The sequence below is a fragment of the Arvicanthis niloticus genome, chromosome X, assembly GCF_011762505.2.
Source record: "Arvicanthis niloticus isolate mArvNil1 chromosome X, mArvNil1.pat.X, whole genome shotgun sequence".
Lineage (NCBI taxonomy): Eukaryota > Metazoa > Chordata > Mammalia > Rodentia > Muridae > Arvicanthis > Arvicanthis niloticus.
In genome coordinates, this window is record NC_047679.1 from 56,889,925 (window position 1) to 56,915,449 (window position 25,525).

The 25,525-nt window shown below is 41.9% G+C and overlaps 1 long non-coding RNA gene and 1 pseudogene across 2 annotated transcripts; both read left to right on the top strand.

The window, feature by feature from the left end:
• Positions 1–2,619: 2,619 nt before the first annotated feature.
• On the top strand, positions 2,620–25,100 carry LOC143435563 (uncharacterized). The gene is made up of 4 exons (XR_013105979.1): positions 2,620–2,778; positions 5,578–5,733; positions 12,382–12,458; positions 24,074–25,100. It is a non-coding gene; the product is annotated as an uncharacterized LOC143435563 (long non-coding RNA).
• LOC143435562 (large ribosomal subunit protein eL13 pseudogene) lies at positions 12,465–22,186 on the top strand (annotated as a pseudogene). The gene is made up of 2 exons (XR_013105978.1): positions 12,465–17,626; positions 18,007–22,186. The product of XR_013105978.1 is annotated as a large ribosomal subunit protein eL13 pseudogene (transcript).
• Positions 25,101–25,525: the final 425 nt, after the last annotated feature.

The window sequence follows — 25,525 nt, forward strand, 5'->3', positions numbered from 1 at the left end:
CCTTCCCAACTTTCTCAAGTGCTGGAATTATAATTACTCAGCTTTTCCTTGATTTTCATTAGAATATTAAAGAATAGTTTTATTTAATCCCAGCATGCAGTAGGCAGAGGCAGAAGGATTTCTGAGTTCCAGCCTGGTCTACAGAGCGAGTAGATTCTCTCTCTCTCACACATACAAACATTCAACAAATAAATGTAAAATATTACAAGAAGTTATAGGATATATATATATATATATATATATATATATATATATATATATATATATGAAATACTTTTAGATGAGAAAAGAGTATAAGGTTTTTACCCTAAAACTAAAAGGTTGTTCCCAAATGGACATAAAGCGGTGATGATAGAAAATCTAGAAAGTGTAAGCTTATCGCCAAAGGCCTGAGTATGTCACAAGAGGTTTGTAGAAGATAAAGTGACGAATGGTGGTTCACAGGATGTCCTAGAACTTGGGAGGTGAAGGAAGGAGAATTAGGAATTCACAGTCATTCTCTGCTACATAATGAATTGAGGCCAGCCTGGAATACCTGGGGCCCTGTCTCAAACACAAAACAGCAACAAAGATGCACGACTGAAAACCCAAATCTTTAAAAATTAGCTAAAGTCACACTTTTCTAGGTACTTACTTCATCAGTTTTGCCACAGAAGTTGGAAACACAGCCAGTTGGGCTCCCTGATACCCCGGAATCAATTTTTATATTTGGCTTTTGTTTTTATACAAACAATTTTTAAAAGAGTTTTTATGTATGTAAGTGTTTTGCCTGCATATAGGTCTGTGTACCACATGCGTGTATAGTACTCAAAGAAGTGACAAACCTCATGTGGCTGCTGGGCATCGAACCCGAGTGTTTTGCAAGAATGTTAAGTACTCTTACACACTGAGCCAACTCCCCAGCCATGCTTTTGGGGTTTTCAACAACAAAGATAAGTAGAAACCAAATATTCATCCCAGGAAAATCACATACATACAAGAAGTCAGGAATTCGAGAGGCTGTGTGTATGTGTGTATGTGTGTGTGCGCGCGCACGTATTTGTGGTGATGGTGGTAGTGATGGTGAGACATAACAGGAGGAGTTGGAGGAAGGGAATGGAGGAAAATAAGTAATTATATTTAGATTAAATTTTAAATGGGGGGCAATAAAGCGATTATAGTCACAAGAGCATATCAAATTGATTGTCTTGGTCCTGGTGGTGGGGGGTTGTGGGTTTCGGGTAATTATTTCTGCAAACTTTCCATCTCAGAGAAACTCCAGGCAGAAGAAAGAGGATTCCAAAAAGGCAAATTGTGGCTACAGCTGAGGAAACCTGGCACAGAACAGAACTGCCTACAATAGAATGAAAGGAAACCAGGGCTTTGCTGTCTTGGGAAAAAGGAAAACCAGTGTATGGGAGAATGTGCTGCCTTACCCTCTGGAGAGAGGACAGTGTTCAGCTCCATGACAGCCGTCCCAGGTTGCCTTAGCAAAGCCTTCCTCAAGTGACTGCAGATATTCACTGAGGTTCCTTTGGTAACATTCCAAAAATAGTTTTAATTAAACACACACACAAAGTAAATTAATATTAAATCGATTGTCTTGGTTCCACCCCCAGGACCAAGACAATCAATTTGATATGCTCCTGTGACTATAATCGCTTTATTGCCCCCATTTAAATTTTAATCTAAATATAATTACATATTTTCCCCCATTCCCTTCCTCCAACTCCTAAAATAAATGTGTGTGTGTTTGTGCTGTATGTGTTTGTATGTGTGTTCAAGTGCAGGTATCACAGTACGTGCATGGAGATCAGCGGAACAGCCTGCCAGAGTCAGTTCTCTCCTTATGTACATGCATGCATGTTTGTCTGTGTAGAGAGAGGTATGTGCATGTGCGTTTAGTAGTGTGAAGGGGAATGGCTTCCCCTGTAATTAGAGGCAGTTGTGAGCTCCCCATCCTCACATGGTTGCTGGGGACTGAACTTCCGTCCTTTGCAAGGGCAGTAAGCACTGTTAACCAGTGAGCAATCTCTCCTACCCCTGTGCCTCTTGGTACAAAAGGTAAAATGAGATTTTTTTCTCTTTTAAATGGGAATTTTGTTCTCTACCTTTATTGATAACTCAGGATCTCTTTCTAATTTGTGTAGTAACCAGTATTGGTGTGAACGTCCAAAAGCTGAAGGAGTTATTGTCAGCCTCGGCCCAAGGTATAACACTGACAGTCTTTATCAAAAACTAGAGGGCATTCCCAGGCCTGTGGCTTATTTTGCCACTTTAACCTCTGTAACATGTGGATTGCAATTATAGCAGCTACAGCAATGCTGGCAGCTAAAAATACAAAAGTGACTCCGTTAGAGGTCTCGGGGAGCAAAACACAAGCCTGTCTTCTACAGAAACAAAAAGGAAAAGAAATTCCGGAGGAGAAGAGAAAAACAAATTAAAGACGGGCAAGAAAAGAGGGAGCATGTGAAAGAAGCTAACAGAGGCAGCCGTGAGAGGAACCGCAAGCGCTCAGACATCTGCGGAAGCGACCACTGGCAGTCTGGATTACATTGCTGGAGCAGCCATTTAGGGAGAGTGTGACAGCGCGGCGCCGCGCGGCGCAGGGACCATTTGGCTGTGACGCATGCTCTCCCCCCTCCCGACCCCCCCTCCGCGGCGCCAGAAATCCAGGCTTCTATAACTTGTAAGATGGCGGCGTCCGCATGTATGCGTCCTTCCCGGGATTAGCAAGGCAGCTAGAGGATGACTTAATAAGGAGAGTGGAGAAACTGGCCAGTTAATGAACATGCCCTGGTGAGTGCCGGGTCTCCCGCTGCCAGAGAGGTGGCTGGGGCAGCGGTCACCACTCCGACAGCATGGTCTGCTGAGCGCGGGACGAGTAGCCGGCTGGCTCTCCCTATTTCTCCCCTATTCCTCCCACAATAGATGCTAAGTGACCAGTCCCCACATCATCGGACCTCCACTGATGAACTTGTTAGGTCGGGGAGGCTAATTCCTAGGAGAGGACGAGTTTTTAGGTTTACTTCCGTTTTCCTTTGTCTAATTGCGGTTTGAGGGAAAGTGAGTGTCTCCAAAATGGAGTGTTTATTCCAGCTCCCCAGAGGCCTTCAAGAACAGCTCAGCTCTTTCTCATCAAAATTTAGTAGTTGATAAGACTAGCTTATTTGTAACATTAATTATGGTATAATATGCTTTTCCCCCCCATGCCTTTCTTATGTACTCTTATGGACTCCAAATGAGGACCCGAGGATGTTACTGACTATGTGGTCTAGAAGCATCTGTTATAATAGTCCTTAAAGGGTGATGTGCGTTCTGTTGTTGGATGCTTATTTGATCAAAAAGAAATTTCAGTACCTTAGCAAGGCATTGCTGAATAAAGTATGAATTGTTACAACCATTTGGAAGCATTAATGTAGCTAGCTATATTTAGAAAAAAAAATATGTGGAATACCAAGTTCCAATATCTGGAACTCAGTAGTCTGACTTTTAAGGCTCAGTCCTTCAGAAAGAGAAGCATCAGTATACAAATAAGGATACCTAAAAGGGGATGCTTGTGCAGCTCTCTTTTTGTGGCAAGTAATAAGATACTGTGTATCCATCAGTAGGAGGGTGTTTAAAAAGTTTGTATATTTTGACTCTTTGGTATAAAGGGTGATATAGTTTGTTACATTAAAAATAAGTTGTAGGATAATATGATCTCATTTTTTCATATATGTATGAGGGTGATAAAAGAACGTTAAAATTAACTTTGTTTTTAAAGCATTATTTTGGCAGCGTTATATATTATGACCTATTTAACACAAACGCAAACACAGAGAATAAACTCAAACACTAACGTTATAGCTGAAGTTTTGCCATATCTATCCATGATTGCATCTCACTCTTTTGTCACCCCATCGAGTAACTATTATTTTTAGTTTAGTGATTCGCTTATTTTTACCTTTCCCCACTAGTACTGGTTGTGGAACCTAGGACCCTGTGGTGCTAGGCAATCCCACTACCAATTAACTATATCTAGATATGTCCCCACTTTAAGATTTATTTTTAATTCTGTGTGTTTGTGTGTAGGTATGTGCACATGAGTACAGTTATGGAAGCCAGAAGAAGCCATAAGATCCTGTGGAACTGGAGTTACAGGCAGTTGTGAGCCCACCTTTTGAGCCCCTTCCCCCACTTTTTTTTCCAAAACAAAGCCTTCTGTAGTTGAGCCTGCCCATTTCTAGCTTCTGAGTGCTGGGATTGCAAGCTTGTACAACCATGCCCAGCTTCTATCTCTTGTTTTAAGAGTATTAACCCAGGCTGGTCTTGATTTTGTAATCTTTCTGAGTTAGTCTCCCAAATAGCTGGAATTATAAGCTCAGCTTCTCCACTTAATTTTTTTTGTGACATATGAAGTTCTAACATGGCTGGTATTTTGCATGGGAGTTCTCAACCCTTTGTAACTCAAGTTCCAGGGGATCCAATTTTTTTTCTGATCTCTTTGGGTACCAGGCACATGATGCACAAACATCCACCCAAGAAAAATATTCATACACATGAAGTGAAATAAATCACATTTAAATTTTTTAATAAATAAAAACAATACAATTAAAAGCAATCATTTTTATTTGCATAGGATATTACTAAGGCCACAATAATGAGTCCATATCAGCGATTAATCTTTATTGATTATGGATACAGGACAACTGTTCCCATTTCATAGACAAAAGGGGCTTTGAACAGAGCATTAATAAGTTAAAACATCTACTACAAGTCGCTTTAAATGGTTCTGCATGCAGGCAAAGGAAGTCACATATTTGAATCATGGGGATGCTATCTATATTCCTCAGAACACTGATGGCACTTTTGAAGAATAGACAATATAGCGCCATAGAGTCAAATTTGGAATGTTATTTCCCTTTGTGTAAAACGTTTCTGGGTCAATGAATCTTTCTGCAGATTAGCAGTGGTTCAGAACTCTGATTCAGTTGCTGACAGTCAATGAGTAAAGACCATGGCTTCAAAGAGTTGTAAGTATGTTCCCAAGGAGAGGGTATCAGAACATCAGTGATGAATCTGACCCTCTCTGAGATGTAACAATACCATCACTTAACAGGTTCTATGGAGATTTGAAGGCAAGAAATCAGGCAGGTTAGGCTCCAGCACTCGGCTGTGCGTGTGACTCCCCCAACATGACCTTTGTAAGGCCCAGGAGAAAATACCTTGCTGCTCCACCCTCCTGGCCTCAGGCTCTGAGATGATGCTCATATCAATCATTTTCTTGTGTTTTTGAGACAGGATCTTGCTATGTGGATCAGGCTGGCCTGGAACTCCCAATCTTTCTGCTTCAGACATGGTCCATCAAACGTATGGCTATTAATTGACTTTCCGCAGTTGAACCAGCACTGAAAAGCAGACAAATATTTCAGCTTAATAATTCCAACCTTCATTATGTATTTAAGTCTGATACTAATACACGCTGGTCTATTTAAACTGTGTCTTTTGTCTTTATTGTTTTGCTTTCCTTTCCTTTTCTTTTTATTGTCATATAACTAACACACTGACCAAAGGCAAAGTAGAGGAAGAAAGAGTTTATTTGGCTTGTACTTCCAGATCATAATCCACCACTGACGAAAGGTCAAGGCTGAAACTCAGGCAGCGACTTGAAGAAGAAACCATGGAAGAATACGGCTTGCTGGCTCACCCATGCTTACTAGCTTGCTTATACATCCTGGAACCACCCATCCAGGAAATGCTGCTACCCATCAGGCCAGTGTGATTTTATCAATCCCTCAGATGACTATAGATTGTCAAGTTAACAGTTAAAACCAACTAGGGCATGTGCTTTGCCCTCTCTCTATCTCTGTCTCTCTCTCTCTGTGTGTGTCTTTATCTCTGTATCTCTGTCTCTGTCTCTCTCTCTTTCATTTCTTAGGGTTTTTTTGAAAGTCAAGTATGATGTAACCAGTAAAAGAAACTACAGTGTATAGGCCTGTAGTGTAATAGTAAGATATGTGGAAATTTGATATGCTCTGAATGCCCTGATTATTCTGTCTTTTAGTGCTTCTGTGCTCCTGGGTTGTGAAGTACAATTGTCCACCCTCCTAATTATCTCTCCCCATCCATGTAAGCGAGATATGATGACAAGAGAGCTGTGGGTTGGAAAGTTCAGGCTGGAATTAGGTACCCAGATATGTCCCCCTTTTCATCTCCTTTCGTCTCTGATAAAGCAGTTTATTTTGAGTGGAAGCCTTGTTCAGTATGGACCTCTCTTATGTATTTTGAAATGGCTGAATATATTTAAAGGTGGTTGCACCATCCTAAGCATATGGGATTTTTCTCAGATGTTCATTGTGAAAACCTGGTAGTAGTCCTGGAGGTAGAAATCATGAAGAATTTTTGGACACTCCATGGCATCGCTCTCCCTGTGCCTAGGCTATTTATTTGTTGGCTTGCTGTATTGTTGTTTGTTTATTTCTTTGAGACAGGGTCTCTCTACATAACCTTGGCTGCTCTAGAACTTACTATGTAGACTAGGCTGACCTCAAACTCAGAGAGATCTGCATGCCTCTCCCTCTGCCTCTCTGCCTCTCTGCCTCTCTCTGTCTCTCTGCCTCTCTGCCTCTCTGCCTCTCTGCCTCTCTGCCTCTCTGCCTCTCTGCCTCTCTGCCTCTCTGCCTCTCTGCCTCTCTGCCTCTCTGCCTCTCTGCCTCTCTGCCTCTCTGCCTCTCTTCTGCCTCTCTGCCTCTCTGCCTCTCTGCCTCTCTTCTGCCTCTCTGCCTCTCTGCCTCTCTTCTGCCTCTCTGCCTCTCTGCCCCACCCCCCCCGCCTCTGCCTTCTGAGTGCTGGGGCTAAAGGTGTGTACCAGCATGCATGGCTAGAATGACATTTTTCAAGCTCTGAGCATTCTGTACTGTAAACCAGAAATCATCTATAAATTGACACAGTAAGTTAGTGTCCATAAATTTTCTGCTAGGAGTTTTGGATTGCTTCTCATCTGTAGGTCAGTCTGGGAACATCACATTTCATTAAGGCCCTTTTTGCTTTGCTTTATTTTAGTTTTCAGCATATAGAAGATGCTGAATGTAGTTTCTTATACATTTATCACTTTGCTATGGTAGCATTATAATAGTGATGGGTTTCCCATCGTTACATAAGCGAGACTTTACAAATTTTCAGTTTATACTGGTTTGTTTTTTTAACATATTAGCACATTGATTTTGTTTTATTTTGAAATAAGATCTTCTATAACTCAGGCAGGCCCCAAACTCCCCATGTAGCTGAGTCTTTCCTTGAACTCCTGATCCTCAAGCCAGTCTTCATTTCCCAAGTGCTGAGATTACAGATGTGCTCCACACAGCTTTCACACTGAGTTTTATTACTGGCCTTGGATACTACCAGTTTGATGAAACAATCTACTGTTTATTTGTTATCCTTTTGTATATTCTTTCAGATTTTCTCTTGTATTCCAAACGCCCCCTCCCCGGTGTTAGGGATGAACCTCACGAGGAGACATGCTAGGTAGCGCTCTCCCACTGCGCCATGTCCTCAGCCCTTACAGTTTTTATTTCCTTTTGAGGCGGGAGTCCTTGTAGAGATGACCCACAGCACCTTAGTTTCCTTTGGATAGTCTACTTAGACAGTTGTGTCTGTGGCTTCAGTTTTGATCAGGCTTCTGAATATTTTTCCTGTCTCCCTCTTTTTTTATTTTTATTTATTTATTTATTTATTTTCGAACATTACTGCATGAACAGGAACCACCCCTGCTCTAGACTGGCAGTAAAGGTCTTTTTTGTTGTATTATAATCTTAAGAGAAAAGTTTTGGACTTTAAGCATTTCTGTGATTTGTATGTGCATATGCTTTGTTGTGGTACCATTTCCTTCTATTCCTACTCTGAGAATATATATATATATATATATATATATATATATATATGTATATGTATATGTATGTGTATATGTATATGTATATATATATATATATAATTTATTTTTATTTTATATATTTTGTGGTTTACCTGCATGTATGTCTGTTTGAGGGGATCCCATGGAACTGGAGTTACAGATAGTTATGAACTACCATGTGGGTGCTGGGAATTGAACCTGGGTCCTCTAGAAGAGCAGCCAGTGCTCTTAACCACTGAGCTATTTCTCAGCCTCTAGTTGAGATTTTTTTTGTTTGGTTGTTTTTTTTTTTGTTTTGTTTTATTTTTGTTTGTTTGTTTGTTTGTTTTTTGGTTTTTGGTTTTTTTTTTTTTTTTTTGGGTTTTTTGAGACAGGGTTTCTCTGTGTAGTCCTGGCTGTCCTGGAACTCACTCTGTAGACCAGGCTGGCCTCGAACTCAGAAATCCACCTGCCTCTGCCTCCCAAGTGCTGGGATTAAAGGCGTGCGCCACCACTGCCTGGCAGTTGAGAATTTTTTAAAAAGGTGTATTTAGTTATGTTTCTGTGTGTTTGCTTGAGTTTATATACACCACATGCACGTAGGAGCCTATGAAGAGCAGAGGATGTCAGATCTGTAACTGGAATTATTAATACTTGGGAGATAGAAGCAGGAATATCAAGAAGGAGTTCAAGTCTAGATTCAACTAACTTGTGAGTTTGGCACCGGCCTAGGTTAGATTCTGTCTCAAATCAAAATCAAGGAGCTAATGTACTAGCAACAAACTACAAAAATTGAATTTTGAATTTTTTTTTTATAAATTGAAATTTTATAAAGTTTCATTTCTATAACTACAGAAGAAGCATCGCCACTATAGTGCCTCAATAGCAAGATGCTAAATGTGTAACAAAGGACCTTCAGCATCAGTTATAGCTGCTGGATATGGCTGCTGGAAGCTGAAACCCAGTCCTCTGCAAGAAGAGGAACACAGAGCCATCTCTCCAGCTCCTCCACTGACAATTTTTATAATGAAAGAACATTCTTGGGGGGGGGGGGTGACGACTAGGGAAATGGCTCTGTTGGAAAGTGCTTGGAGTATGAGCAGGAACACCTGAGAACATAAACACTGAGCATGGTGGCAAGCAATTGTGACTTCCGTTGAGTGAGGGTGTGAGAGACAAGTGGATTACTGTAGGTTGCTGGCCAGCCAGCCTAGCCAAATAATGGACTCTAAGTTCTTTGAGACCTTGTCTCAAAAACTAACATTAAGAGTGATTGAAAATGACACAGCATCAACCTCTGGCCTCCACACGCACACACGCACATATATATGAACACACATACACACAAAATGATGCATACACATAATTAATAAATACATATTGGATTTTTATAAATGCGTCTGTTGATATGGTTGTGTTTATTCTGTCAACTGTTGGTATGAAAAATTTATTTTACAGTTATAGTCCAAGCAAGAAAGCTCCAAAGCACTATGCATATAAGGCCAAATTAGAGTGCTTTATTAGCTTGCAACAGAGTTCCGACTCTGGCCCCAAAGAGCACGGAAGCTTAAAGGTACTGCATTTGTAAAGGCAATAACTGCAATGACATCATTGGCAGACACGGGTCAGGGGAACCTGGTAACATTTTTTTTTTTTTTTTTTGGTTATACATTCAGCTGATATGTTGGTCAATCATCTGAGCCATGGTCAGTGACGTAGGAAGTTCCAAATATGCTGCCAAGGTGGACAGGAATTTTTAGGGGATTAGGGGCTGAAAAAGTACCTGAACAAAGTGGAGTCAGGGTAAAACCAGGACAAGATGGCATTACCACAGTCACTTCAGCAGTGGCGGGGTTAAAACTGGAGCATGCTCTGCAAGCACTCTCCCACTGACCGATGTTCCCAGCCCAGGCTTTTAAAAATCATTAATTAATTAATTAATTAATTAATTAAAATCCAAGATAAAGTCTCACTTGTAGTCCAGGTTACCCTTGAAGTCCCAATCCTTCTGTCTCAGCTTCCCAGGGACTAGGATTACAGGTATGTTCCACCATGCCTAGGTCATATGGATTGATTTTTTAAAAATTTAGCCTCCCATGTGGTCTGGCAATAAACTACATTTGCCCGTAGTATGTTCTCTTCTTACAAGCCCTATGATCTGACTATCTCTACCTCCCAGCACTGAAGTAGCAGATGCTGTCACACTGCCTTAAACAAATGGCTGCCACCGAGGATCCAAATGAAGCCCTCACACGTACACTGAAAACATTTTACCCACTAAGATATCCCCCAAGCTCTAATTCCTTCTATGTGGTATTTCATTTAATTTAATATTTTGTTATAGGCTTTGTACCCAAGCGATACTGATTTGTATTTTTGATTTTCTTTTACTTGTTTGCTTTCTCTTTGGTTTTGGTTATCAGGGTAATCTGGACCAATAGTTGGGAAGTGGCTTCTGCTTTTCATTTGCTTTAGGAAAGCTGAGGTTTTTGTTGTTTGTTTCTCTTTTAAAGACAGAGTATTACTCTGTAGGGCAGGCTACATGGCATGCACCATGTTGACTAGTCCCTAAACTTGCAGCGCTCCTCCTGACTCAGCCTCCCTCTTGCTCAGATTATGTACAAGACCCAGGAGGCCTGCCTGAAGATCTGGCATTGAAAGGATGCTAGCTAAGCCTGATGATGTGTCTTGAGTGATGGAGGCCTTTATGCCATGGATTTGGTTTTCACAGGAGATAAATGTACTTCTGCTGATATTTGACTTATAACCCAACTATGATAATTTCTGTTTCCCAAGGAATCACTTCCTTTTGTCTTAATTTAGCAAACCTTAGCATCTCCATTTTCTGCAGGATCCATTGGTCAGACTTAGTGTGGGGTGCTCTGGGGGCTGTTCTTTAACTGCTGATATTCATAAAGTATTTTCTCCTTTTCTTATGATAGTGGTCATTTTACACTCCTGGTCTCCTGCCAGGACAGGAGCAAGGGCAATTCCCAGTTTCTGGCCAAGGATGAAACTCAGAGCAGTTGCTTTCAAGGTTCATGCCCTAGACGACTTGAGCAGTTTCTAGCTGCTGTTCTCATCAGCAGTCCCAGGCATCCAGTGTTAGTGGTATTTTCTTTTTTTTTTTTTTTCTGGTTTTTTTTTTTGTTTGTTGGTTTGTTTTTGTTTTTGTTTTTTTGTTTTTTTGTTTTTCGAGACAGTGTTTCTCTGTGTAGCCCTGGCTGTCCTGGAACTCACTCTGCAGACCAGGCTGGCCTCGAACTCAGAAATCCGCCTGCCCCTGCCTCCCAAGTGCTGGGATTAAAGGCGCGCCACTGCCCGACAAGCGGTGTTTTCTTATGTCATTTTCTATCACTAAGGTTTCTGTTCCTTATACAAATCCCACCCTGCCATTTCCTTGTATATCTTGCAGTTATTGTTGAAACTTGAAAATTTTAGGTAATATGTTGCAGTGATTTCTTTTATTGGAGGGTGTTTCTGAGACAAGGTCTTACTCTGCAGTATAGGCTAGCCTGGAAATCACTAGTAGCCTAGGCCTGCCTCGAACTCACAGCAATCTTCTTTCTTAGCTTCCAGAATGCTGGGCTGTAGGCTTGATGAGCGCTGCTCATCATAGTGATTTTGAGTAGTGCGCCTTCCTATTTTTTTAGAGTTTATTGATATGGTCTACGTTTTTCATTTAATGATTTGACAGGACTTCAACTAATATGCTTATTACTTACACTACATCCTCAATGTCACTCTTAGCGGGGAACAGCATTGAACTTAATCTCTGGCTCTTGTTATCATATCTAACCATTACTTTGTATTAATTACATGTTAATCTATTGTTTTTGTCCCAGGCACTGGTGTGTGTGTATGTGTGTGTGTGTGTGTGTGTGTGTGTGTGTCATGTGATCAGGGGTTGACTTCAGGTGTCTTCCTCTATTGCTCTCCACTTTGTTTTTAGTTTTCATTTTTTTCTTTGAGACAGGGTTGCCCTATGTAGCCCCGGCTGTCCTGAAACTCACTCTGTAGACCAGGTTGGCCTGGGACTCACAGAAATCTACCTGCCTCTGCCCCCAGAGTGCTGAGATTAAAGGTGTGCACCACCACTGCCCAGCAGTCTTTAAATTTATTTATTTCCTAGGTAAGTGTATCTTTCATGCATGTATGTCTGCATACCACGTGTGTGCTGGGTGCCCAGGGAAGCAGGAAGAGGGAACCTGGATCCCCTGAACTGCAGTTGCTGACAGCTGTAAAATACCTGTTTATAGGTGTCTTGTAGGTGCTGAGAAGATAAGACAATGCACTTTACTGCTGAGCCATCTCTTCAACCCTACCTTATGTTTTTGAGATAGGATCCGGTAGTTTGAATGTGATATCTGCCAAAGTTTCAGGCATTGCGATACTTGGCCCCTAGTTCATGCTATTGTTTGGAAAGGCTAGGGAGATGCAGCCTTGTTGAAGGAATTATGTCACTGGAGGCAGTTTGAGAGTTTAAAGATCTACACCATTTTGACTTCACTGTCTCTGTTTCACTCTTGCAGTTCAAGATATTCAACTTCTCAGCTGCTGCCCCAGCTACCATGCTTGCTGCCTGGCGCCTCCACTCAGTCATGGAATTGTAAGCTCAAATAAACTCCTTCTATACGTTGCCTTGGCCACATTTTATCATAATAACAGAAAAGTGACTGATGCACAGGGTTTCTCATTGAACCTGGAGCTGGTCTCTACCCACAAGTGCTGCACTGTGCCATCATGCCCAGGTTTTATAGAGGTACTTGGGATCTGAACTCACATGCAAGCACTTTGCACATTGAACTATCTTCCCCATCCCTCCCGTGGTTCTTGGTGATATTGTCCCGAAGTGAGATTCAAATACATTGATGTCCTTTTGTAAAGTTAGTGTTTGAAGCCTATGAAGGAGTCCAAGAATGGCCACTCCCAAACATGGCGCTTTATTATGCTTACTATATCAAAGGAGGGCAGAAGATACTAGAAAAGTATATACCTCAGTCTGCTTATAAAGCTCAGACCTGCCGAGGAATATGATAATTATTTCTATTATCTTTCTTGAGTTTTCTTTTTTCTTTTCTTTTCTTTTTTTTTTCCCCTTGCAGACAGGGTTTCTCTGTGTGGCTCCGGCTGTCCTGGAACTCACTCTGTAGACCAGGCTGGCCCTGAACTCAGAAAGCATGCACCACTATTCCTGGCTTTTCCTTAGGCTTTCATTAAACTGATTTGGGTCACAGGGAGAAAGACTGGAAACTATATATACTTAGACTCCCCTTTGTCCTAAATCATTGCCTTATCCTTAGGTTTCATCTAATATTCCATAAAAATAGTACACAAGCAGTTTTCTGCCTAGGGCAGTGGTTCTCACCCTTCCTAATGCTGCGTGTGACCCTTTAATACAGTTCCTCATGTTGCAGTGATTCCTAACCATAAAATTATTTCCATTGCTACTTCATAGCAATAGTTTTGCTACTATTGTGAATCGCAATGTAAATATTTTTGAAAAAAAAAAAAGTGTTCAGCCGGGCGGTGGTCGCACATGCCTTTAATCCCAGCACTTGGGAGGCAGAAGCAGGTGGATTTCTGAGTTCGAGGCCAGCCTGGTCTACAGAGTGAGCTCCAGGACAGCCAGGACTACACAGAGAAACCCTGTCTCGAAAAAAAAAAAGTTTGCCAAAGGGCTTGTCACCCATGGTAGTTTGGGTACCACTGGTTTATAGGCTCATGAGAAAGTCGTAGCCCATTCTATGTTTCTTTTTAAGTTTATTGAATTCTCATAAAAATGACTTTACTACTCCCACCTAAAGTGTAAACATCCCCCACTTTCCTGCCCCCCCTATGGAAAATGGGGTTATATGTAAGCTAAATTAAGTTAGGCTCATGGACAGTTACCTTTAATTTGCAAGCTTTTTCTCTTATTCAATCTGTCACTTTGTCACTACTAATGAGCTTTTATATAAGGCAGATTGAGTGATGAGGCAGACTCGTTTTCTCTGCTAAACTAGTCTATGCTTCTTACTCTTTAGTCTAATGCTTTCAGCTAGTTAGAATTTCCTGTTTGTTGCTTTCCACCAACCTCTCTATTGTGACTGGGAGCATCCTTAGGCTTTTGCTTTCCGCCATTGTGTTCCTAATCAGTTTTCTTGAGGATGTCTTTCTGGTCTCTTGTCTTGCTTCATCCTGGGCCTCACTTCATCCTCTGCCTTACTGCTCTGGTGCTGAAGCTGAGGCTTGCTTTTTGCAGAGTGATACATCTTTGTAGGGTGTTTGACAGGGAGTCATTGCCTCTGGTTTCCTAAATAACTTTATCACCCTCAGGTGGTTTTTGTGCTGTGTCTCAGAGGTCTTGTTCCATGTAACTGTCTTCACTTCTGTAGTATGTATGCCTTTGTGCTTTGTGACTGATGTTCTTTAGCCTTAGCAGGGAGTGTGCCTCATCTGCTTGATTTATTATATCTTAGTCTTGGAAGCGATGTCCTTGGATCTTGTGCTAGTTCCCTACTCCGTACTCCTGCTCCCTCCCCTAATTTTAGACGCAGTATTTATTTCTACCTTTCCCCCCCAGAGCTGTTTTATTTAACCCCTTCTTGTCCATTAACCAGGGTCAGATGGCTTTCACACCTGGCCAGAGGCTGTAGTATTTGTCGCCCTTCTTGTATGGAATAAGGATTTTGTTCTGTATAAGACAGGAAGATCTGGGTAGGGTTTCTTTGTGTGTGTGTCTCTGTGTGTATTTTTTTCCAAGTCTCCCCACACGGCTTATGCCCAAAGTGTGTGATCCGTGGATCATTTCTCAGTGCTCTACGCAGCCTTCTGTGTGCCCTGAACACATAAAATGAAGAAAACCCCAGAAGAGTGAGCAGAGCTCCTCAATTTTTATGCTTTTTATTCTTGTGCTTGTTAACATATGTCCCAGTCACTTCTCTTGATGTCTTATCTTAAGTGGAGAAGACGTCAGATCCCCTGGAACTGGAATTGTAGATGGTTGTGAGCTGTCATGTGGGTGCTGGGAATCAGGCCAGGTTCTCCCCAACAGCAGCCAGTGCTCTTAACCGCTGATCCATCTCCCCAGCACCTATCTATCAATTTACCCTTTACAGTCTCCCTACTTTTTTTCTCCTTTGTGATAGGGTCTTATGTAGTCCAGAATGGCCTGAACTCTGGCTCTTGCTGCCGCCACCTCCCAAATGCTTCCTGTACTATAAGATGGTAATGCTTACCTTGTAGTTTGCCTTTACAAAGTCTAACTTTAACCATTTCTATGAGGAGCCTGGGTATTTTCTGTTGAAAAATGGATTTAGAAAGTAGAGTGTGAGTATTGAGTGTCCTTTAACTGGTGACATCATTGCTTCTGCACTAAGCAGTGACTTAAAAAATACATGTGTATAGTATTAATTATCTCAGTATGTAGCTATCTGTGTTATTTATAAAAGTAAACACGAATACGCAGAGGGTTCTGTGATGGAGGTAGTATTTGTTTTTTTAAACTTTCCTCTGACAATAAGAAAACTGGCCCTGGATTGTCTAGTCACTTCTGCTTTCAACTCTGTGTGTAAAGTGGTCTCCTGGCTGCACGTACACGTATGAATATTTGTATAATGAATGAAAGTATTTCTTTTTGTTTTTAAATCTGGTCAATTGTTTCACCACCTTTTGTTGAAAGATCACCGTTCCCCAGTTGTTTAATAAATAAATTCTCAAATTGTGTTTGGAGGCGCTGCCTGTAATCCTAGCAGGAGATGGAGGCTTGAGGAGCAGAAGTTCAGGGTCATAAGCATCTATATACGAAGCTCAAGGCCAGCCTGAGTAAGTGATATCGTAATGTGTCAAGAGAGAGTGTCAGGGAGGATAGAAAGAGGAGAAAGACCTTTCTGCTTGGCCGTTGTCCTGTACAGGAGGCAGCCATGGCACCCAGGCGGAACGGCATGACCCTGAAGCCCCACTTCCACAAGGATTGGCAGCAGCGAGTAGGCACTTGGTTCAAGCAAGGCACATAAGATCTGCAGATGCAAGGCCCAGCAAGCGAAAGCATGCCACACTGGCCCTCATCCCGCATCTGGTCCCATCAGGCCCATAGTGAGGTGCCCTACAGTTAGATACCACACCAAGGTCTGGGCTGGCAGGGGCTTCAGCCTGGAGGAACTCAGGGTGGCTGGTATCCACAAAAAAATGGATTGCGCCATCGGCATCTCTGTGGACCCAAGGAAGTAAAACAAATCCACGGAATCACTGCAGGCCAACGTGCAGCGTCTGAAGGAGTACCGCTCCACGGAAGCCTTCTGCTCCAAAGAAGGCAGACAGTTCTGCCGAAGAACTTAAACTGGCCACCCAGCCGACAGGACCTGGGATGCCCATCCGGAATGTGTACACAAAGGAAAAGGCCAGAGTCATCACAGAAGGAAGGAAGAACTGTAAGGCTTTTGCCAGTCTCCGTATGGCCTGTGCCAATGCCCGGCTCTTAGGCATTCGAGCAAAAAGGGCGAAGGAAGCTGCAGAACAAGATGGTGAAAAGAAAATGTAATGCACGGTTGGGGAGTTGCAATAAATTTTCCATACAGGAGCCGGGCGGTGGTGGCACACGCCTTTAATCCCAGCACTTGGGAGGCAGAGGCAGGTGGATTTTTGAGTTCGAGGCCAGCCTGGTCTACAGAGTGAGTTCCAGGACAGCCGGGGCTATACAGAGAAACCCTGTCTTGAAAAACAAAAACAAAAAAAAAACAAAAAAAAAAACAAAAACAAAACAAAATTTCCATAAAGGAAAAAAAAGAAGAAAAGAAAGAGAGAGAGAGAGAGAGAGAGAGAGAGAGAGAGAGAGAGAGAAGAAAAAAACCAGACTTTCATTGGTCAACTTCTTAGAAGCTTTTTTGCAATTTTCCATGGTGTGTGCTTTCAGGAGTCAGACTCATCGCTCACCTCGTTTTGATGTAGGATCTCCTCCTATAGTACACCTACTCTAGTTTGCAGAAAAGTAGACAGCTCATGCCTCCTAGTTCAAGATCTTAGGTCCAGGCCAGGGAGTTGGGTCACTGGGTAAAAGCATTTGCAGTGCTAGTCTGACAACCTGAATTTGGTTCCTGGAACCAGGAAAAAAAAAAAGCTGTGCACAATTGCATACATTTATAGTCCCAGTACTGCTACAGTGAGATCGAGGGGGTTTGTAGGCCAGCTAACCCAGAGAAGGCTGTACAGTGGCAGAACTGATCCTGAAGGGTGCTGTACCCTGACTCTCTCATGCACTCCAGAATCACACTTCAACACTTGATGAGAGGGCACCCTTACCTAGCTCCCTTTCAGTCTGGTAGAATAATCTAACGCCTCCAGATCAGGACCCTTTCAGTTACTACATTTTCTCTCCGTTCGCCTCACCACCTGTATGTTCAAACAAGGCTTCTTCCCCTTGACCTGTGTCTCCTCATCAACTAGACTGGAACATTCACCTGATACACTTATGCCCTTCCCCAACACAAATGTTGCTCCCACTAACCAGAGCTTTGGATGGTTGCATGTGGGATAGAAGATGCATGATTAATTCTTACTTTTTCCTCATAATCCTGGGGCTGATGTCAGATGTTGGCAAAGGAACAGGAGGTCCAACTATATACTGTGTACACTACTATTCCTTATCTCAATACATACAGGAAATCCTTGATGAAATTTCTCAGTGTTTAACAAGAATCTAGGATTGGGCCTGGAGAGTTGGCTCAGAGCTTAAGAACTTGCTGTTCTCCCAGAGAATCTTGGTTCCCAGCATCAGCAACTGCCTGTAACTCCAATGCAGTAAGTTCTTGGGGATCTGACTCACTCTTCTGACTTGTGCAGGCACCAGGCACTCATGTGGTACATATACATGCATGTAGGCAAAACACTCATGTGCATAAGTCTTTAAAAATAAAAACAAAACAAAACAAAATGGGTCGGGTATCACTCCAAAACAGAAGAGGCCTAAATCTCTTGGCAAGAGAAAAAGGAAAAAGCAGTGGAGCTTTTCTGTAAGTCATTCAGGTTAGGTCAGGTTGTAGCAACAAAGCTGACCATATTTCAAAAACTGGAAGTAGTTATCAAATTCAGGAACAAATCGTTTCAGAACTCATCTTGAATCGACTGGCTTAGGCCAGCTGTCACCGTTTTAATAACCATTTTGATTTTTACATCCATAGGTCCTTTTCTACTCCAGCTGCTATCCAGATTTACCTAAACCACTGCCCAACCAACAAGCACTAGCCCTCTGATGTGTGAAGTCAGATACCAGCCTCTGATTCAGAGACTGCTACCTGATAAAGACGTCATAATTCAGCAGAATGTGGCCAGAATGATCTCAGTGCTGTCTAAGCCCGCTACCACCACCTTTTCTATAAAATGTGTCCGACCTCTGTTCCTTTTAGCTAAACGAAGAAGCTGAAAACAAAAAAAAAGGCTGAAAACCTATGTCGCATAAGTAAGGAGTGTGTCCATCTCAGAAATGGGCCTTTCAGGGAGCAAAGCCCTAAACAGAGAGCTGCTGGCAAGGACACACTCAGCTTCGCATGCACTCAGGGCCTAGAAGCCACTGAGCAGTGGCACTCATAGAAGTCCTGTGCTCACTAAGCTCATTGTCCTGCAGAATTTTCCAATTGTCCCTTTATCTCAAAATGTATTTGGAACTTTTTAAGCATCTGCCCCAGCCCAAACTACTAAGTTTAAATAAAGCACCTTTTCATCCAACTTAGTAATGTCAACCAACTTGGGGCATTCTTGCAGTACACTTCCCCCTCATTATGGGACCTTTAACACCCTTTGATTTTGTGGGTGGCCTAAAGCATTACCTCAGACTATGTGCCATTGGCTCAAATAAACCTTTTGCCTGAAGGATATTCTGACCCAGAGCCTCCTTTGACATCCCCCCCCTCCCCGCTCCCCGCTCCCCCAGGTGATGGGGTAGCTGAGCAGATTTGTTGAAATAAAACAAGATAGTTGGCTGCACCAGTTGACTCTCCATCTGTTGATTTCTCCGTGGCACTGATTGAACTTTAATTGCAGTTAGTGCTTTCAAGCACTTCTACTGTGCCACCAAGTGAATGTAATCTTTTAAATTCTCTGTGATATAAGCAATGTTTACAGCATCTTCACAATGTTTAAAAGCCATCCCAAGAAACCTGTTCTTTTTCTTATAAGAAAGCAAACTCCTCATCCATTAATTTTTATTTCGTTTGTTTGTTTCTCTCTGTATGTGTGCACACGTGTGTGTGTGTGTGTGTGTGTGTGTGTGTGTGTGTGTGTGTGTGTGTATGTGTGCCTTTGCTTTCAGAAGCTGGAAAAAGGTGTCAGATCCCCTGGAACTGGAGTTCCAGGCAATTGTTGGCTGCTATATAGGAGCTGGGAACCTAACCTGGGTCCTGTTCTTGATCAGCCAGTGCTCTTACCTGCTGAGCCATCCGTCCAACACCAACAATTCACTAACAGCTTTAGACTCCTTTCCCAACTCTACTTTTGACATTTTCACTACATCTGACGTTACTTCCTCTACTAAAATCTTGACCCATCCCCAAGATCACCCATCAAGGTTGGAATCAACTTCCTCCAAAATCCTGTTAATTTTTTTTTTTTTTTGGTGGGCAAAGGTTGAACGAAATCCATAATACATATTGTTATTGCTTGTGATTTGAGTGGCAGGGTGCTTTTACCAAGATGAATGAGGTCTTAGGTTCAATCCCCAGGAGGGGCAAAAGAAGAAAAAAGAGAAATATAATTCATAATTAAACTTGATAATTTCAATTATTCCTTCATTGAAGCATCAGCCGAAAAATGGATACTGTGTTATTAGGTGATGTGAAAACATCAATCTCATTGTACATCATCCTCTAGCTTTTGGGTGAGCAGATGCAGATCTGACTGTCAGGCTTGTATGGCATCTTTACTCACTGAGCCATCTTATTGGGTCCTGTATAGACTTTTTAACAGTGTCTTTCTGAACTCCTTTGTTTTACTAGTCTTCATAATAATACTGTTTTGTCTAAAAATATGCCTTATCTGCCAAAAGGACCAGGAACAGGAGGAAATTTAAAGAATAATTGAGGAACAAATGATTTTTAATAATTTTATTCGGACAATACAATTGAAATCTTGCTCTGCCTTCTGAGTGCTGGGATTAATTACTCCACCATGCCTGGTTGCAGTAGGTTTTTAATATTAAAGTCCTTAAAGATATATTTAAATATATGTTTAAAATAAAAACTTTTATAAGATATACCACAAACAATTTTGAAGGAACCAATTTGCTTTGCACACAAACAATAAAGCCTTTGTAATTATCATCTTAAACTAGTTAAGTTTGAGGCCAAGCTGGTCTAAAGAGTGAGTTCCACAACAATCAGGACTAAACAGAGAAACTTTGTCTCTTTTCAATTGTATAGTCTGAATATAATTATTAAAAATCATTTGATCCGCTGGGCGGTGGTGGCACACACCTTTGATCCCAGCCCTTGAGAGGCAGAGGCAGGTGAATTTCTGAGTTCGAGGCCAGCCTGATCTACAGAGTGAGTTCCAGGACAGAGAAACCCTGTCTCAGAAAAAAAAAAATCATTTGATCCTCAATTATTCTTTAAGTTTTCTCCCTTTTCTGTTGTTATTATAAAGTAATGAGAAAAATAGGTAATTAGGCAAAAAGATGACTATATAAAAGTCAGTGAACAAAAAAGGATACTAAAGAAAGGCCAGATGTTACTACATGGTAGGTTATGTGGTAGGTAGCATCTTCTCATCTCTTGGACTGGGATAAATTCAGTACACAGCAGAGGCAGTGATAGGAAAAGGCCTTTTTTGGGGGGGCCAGTGTGGCTGTGAATCATCACTTTCTTTTTGGATGGATGTCTTGGCTTCCCGCAGGCAGCTCTTCCTCCTTAAACTCCCCTTTGTGTTTCTTTGGCCACATTTCTTGCCTTGGCTTCCGTGCAGTAGCTTTGATTTCTTTGTTTTTGGTACCCAAGGAATGTCTTTTCTACTCTGTAATGTTTCTTACAGATTATTAATGTGTTTTCCTTTATACAGTATTTCTACTTTGAGTTGCTTTGCTTAGGCAACTCCTGGGTTTATTATTATTATTACTATTTTTATCATACAGCTTGTTTCCCAGTATTAAGGAAGTAAAAACAATTGCATGTAAAATAAAATAAATAAAATAACTCATGGAATTAGCATACATTAGCTCTTTTCCTTGTTGCTGCTGCTGCTGGTGTTAATGGTGGTATTAATGGTGGTGGCGGCGGCGGAGGCGCCGGCGCCAGCAGCTGTGGTGGTGGTGCTGTTGTTTGAGACAGGGTTTTGTGTATTCCTGGCTGGCTTTAAATTTGAGCTCCCAGAATTTCTATGGTCCTGACTTCACCTTTCAGGCATAAACTGCCACAGCCTTGCAAACTGATTTAGTATCACAAGCAGAATATTCACATTATTACATATATAACAACATAATAAATATATTTTGCTACCTCCCTACTCATGAAGTCACTTGGAAATTACTATTTGTTAATTAGCAAACAAAGCAGTGGGGTTCATTACAGCATTTGCATCTATATATGCATCAAACTCACGAAAGTCAGCCTGCCTCTGTTTCCTTAGTGCTGGGATTACACACATATGCCTGGCTTAATAATTCTACTTTGAATTGTTTCAAGACTCTCCACACCAACTTCCAGAGTCACTGTACCAGTAAAATAAAGGTTTCCCTTTCCCCACATCATTGTTGGCTCCCCTTCTCCCACAATCTCAAAAGTCCTAACTTGCATTTCCCTGATGGCTTAGGATAATGGACGAATTTTCAGACATTGGCCATTTGTGTGTGTGTTCAGTTTCATTTACTGGCTAGATAATTTGTGGGGTTTTGAAGGGTTTAATTTGTTTATAAAGAACCTGTTGATGTTAATCCTCTGTCTAATGTACAGTTGGCAAAGACTTTTTAAGAAAAAAAAAAAAAAACCTATTCTGTGGACTGTCCCATCATTTTCATGACAATATTCTTTCAAATGTTATAGATTTCATCTTATGTTATTTATTATTATCACTATTATTGTTGTTATTGATGGGTTTATAAAAACATAAAGATAAAGGGGGTATGTTCTATAAAGATATAGTCAGGTATGGGGGAAGGGGGTGTCTCAGCAGACCCATCCCTTTCCCCTGAGGGACCAGCCACAGGACGGTATAGTATAGTATAGTATAGTACAGAGTTTATTCACAGCATGGGGAGGGGAGTTAAGAGGTAGTAGAGGCACAGAAAGGGGAGAGAGAGAGAGAGAGAGAGAGAGAGAGAGAGAGAGAGAGAGAAAGTAGAGCAGTAGAGGCCAGCCATGAGCACGTGGAGAGAAGGGCGGAAGGGAATGGGGAGAGAGGGGAACAGAGGGGGGGGGGGAGGGGAGCGGGAACAAGAAAGGAAAAGTGAGAGAAGAGAAAGAGACCAAGAGGGGGAGGAGGGTGGCAAGCAGCCCCTTTTATAGTGGGTCAGACCTACCTAGCTCTGTTGCTAGGTAACCGCGGGGAGGAGCTTACCTGGCTGTTGCCAGGTAACTGTGGGGTGGAGTTTAGACAGAATGCTAACAGTTATTATTAGTATTTGTGTGCATTGCTGTGCCGTGTGGGATCAGTTCTCTCCTTCCACCTTTATATGTGTTCAAGGGTGGCATACACCTTTATCTGCAGAGCTGTCTCTCCAGGCCTTTCATGTTATTCTTATCCTAATATCATAGTCTTAGAATATACTGTTTTCATCTATTACAAGTTGCAAAGAAAGGCCGTGTGTAAAGGAATAGCATCAGGGATGTCATTGCATTGATGCTGCCTTTCCATTATAGTGCTCATTACACAAGTCTATGCATGTGATAACATGCAATGTTAATACGGCTTGGGTATTGTGTTTTATTTATGGGAAATGTGGTTCCTTGGGTGGTGTGTGCAAGATGGCTATTTTGTATTTGTCTCATACTAGTAATTCTCTAGCACAATATGTAAAAATGTAAATCATCAAGGTAAAAGAAAACTGTCTAAAGAGATGGCTCAGTGGTTAAGAGCAGAGGTCCCAGGTTCATCCACACGGCAGCTTTACAACTGTCTGTAACTTCTGTGCCCTGATAGAACACCCTCATACAGACATATGCGCTCAAAACACCGATGTATATAAAATAAAAATAAATAAGTAATTAAAAAACAATCTGAATATAGGAAAGTAACAGTTTGCAAAAGATAGGAAAAATGAAAAATAATCTGAACAACTAAAAGAGAAGGCTAGCAAGGCCTCTGTCCTCAGATCTGGGGGTGGCAGTGGGAGGGTGATGAGGGTGGTGGGGGCAGTGGGGGGGGGTCAGTGGGATGCAGTAGGGGGCTGGTAGGAGGCAGTAGGGGGCAGTGAGAGGCAGGTAGGAGGCAGTGGGAGGCACTGGGGGGCCCGGGCAGTGGGAGGCAGTAGGGGGCCATGGGGAGTGAGGACAAAATAACAAGATTAGCTCAAAAGAAATTGACTCTAAAATGGGACTATTGCCTGGAGGTGATTCCTAAATGCCATTTTTTCGATAAAACAAAGACAACTTATAATAAATGAAACAAATACTGAACTGAATGAAAAAATTGTTCCAACAGTTTATGTGAAAACAACAGCTCTAGTTTCTCATTATTAGTTAAAGCAAATAAAATGCTAAAGTGAGTTTGTCAAATGGAAAGATGAAGACACAAAATTTAAAAAGCTGGAATGTATTGGTACACAGAAGTTAAGTATACATTCAAATTCATAAGAGAATAAAACCATAGAGGTATGTATTAACAAAGTTTTCACATGAATCCTTCAAAACTAAGCTGTTAAAATAATGACTACAGTGATTTATGAAGGTATACATAACATAAAAAGATTCAAGGCAGAATCAACATAAAATATCATTTGCGGGAGCAGTCTGCTGCCCTCTGTGGTGAGCTCCCCCTAACCAAGCTGCCTGGCTGTAGCCTGGCCTGAAAGCACTGTAGGTGGATCTTGACCTGCTCTTGCTCAATCCTTTTTACAATCATCATGCTGTTAGCTGGCTGCAGTCAAACATCTGGAGAATGAACTCCAGATGTCCTTGACTTGGCGGAGATGCTTCCAAGGGGGCAGCTAGGATTCTGACAGCTACCAGAGCTTCATGGACTCTGGAAAATAAGGACAGCCTCCCCACCCTTTTGCAGACTCATCCTCATCATCTGTTTCATCCCCTCTTTCTCTTTTTTCTGTAGACCCCAAATGACTGCTTTCCTGAGAGTGACTGGAGGCCTCCTGACTCTGGCTGCTGTTTTCCAGATCACCTCCCTGATAATCTGCCCTATGAAGGACACACAGACCTTGAGCTTTCATGACAACTCTGGTTGCCTTTTTTCCTATTTCTTTAAGAGATTATTAATGTCATTGATGGACAGGGCAACATGGCAGGGGCTCTGCAAAAAGATAAGGCCCACATGGCAAAGTGAGGGTCCCTTCTTATCATTTTAGAGGAAGGGTAAGGTTCTACAGCACATCACTAATGGACATGCTTGCTGTCTCATCCTGGCTGGCAGCTGGGAGGGAGGGAGCCTGGGGCCTATAAGCTGAGTCAGCTATGAGGGTGGAGATAGCAAGAATCTAGAAGAACCAGTTGCTGAAAGAACTTTGTGAAATAGCATGGCCCTGACTAACATTCCTGACTTTTGTTTCTATCAGATAGGTTTTAGAATACCATAAGATGGTTCATTTCAAAGGTGCATTAAGCTTTAAGTCCGGCTACAAATGAGCAAAAAACACTAGTCCCTGCTAGCTAATGTTTGCTAGGCTATTTTCCAGCCCCTCCAAACTCTGCTAAACCATACCTTTCATCCCCACCTAGAAGTGTAGAGAATTAAATTACTCAAACCTAAACTCGTCTGCATGGGTGTGCACTTCATAACCTGTACCAAATGAACAAGAATGAACAACAATGAACATAGAGATGAACCCATTTTGTTAAATAAATAAATAAATAAATAAATAAATAAATAAATAAATGTGACACAGGAAAAGATGTAATGCCTAGATTAAATATTAAGATTGTGCCCCTCCCCAAGATTATGAAAGAAAGGAAGGAAGAAAGGAAAGAAGGAAGAAGGAAGAAGGAAAGGAGGAAGAAGGAAAGAAGGAAGAAGGAAGGGGAGGAAAGGTCGTGGGTTAGAGTATACATTGCTTAATACACTTGGTCAGCCCTCCTGACATTCCACGCTGATGCAAAGAAATAAATTGCTTTGCTTTTGCTTCTCTGAGTCTCCAACCCTCTTTCCCCTCTTTTTTTTTTTTTTTGGTTTTTGAAGACAGGGTTTCTCTGAGTAGTCCTGGCTGTCCTGGAACTCTGTAGACCAGGCTGGCCTCGAACTCAGAAATCCGCCTGCCTCTGCCTCCCAAGTGCTGGGATTAAAGGCGTGCGCCACCACTGCCAGGCTCTTTCCCCTCTTTTTTATTAATTTTTTTCTTATAGTGTAATTTGATCATAATTCACCCCCTACTCCACACTCCTTTTAGATCCATTCCTTCTTTACTCCCCACCCAACCTTGTCCTTCTGAAGTGCTTCAGTACTCACCATTGTAAAGCAAGTATTTGTCACAACTGGGGGAAAGAGAATGATGGGCAGGATGTCATCCTAGGGACTGGTCAAGAATAGCATACTCATCAATGGGGCCTTAGG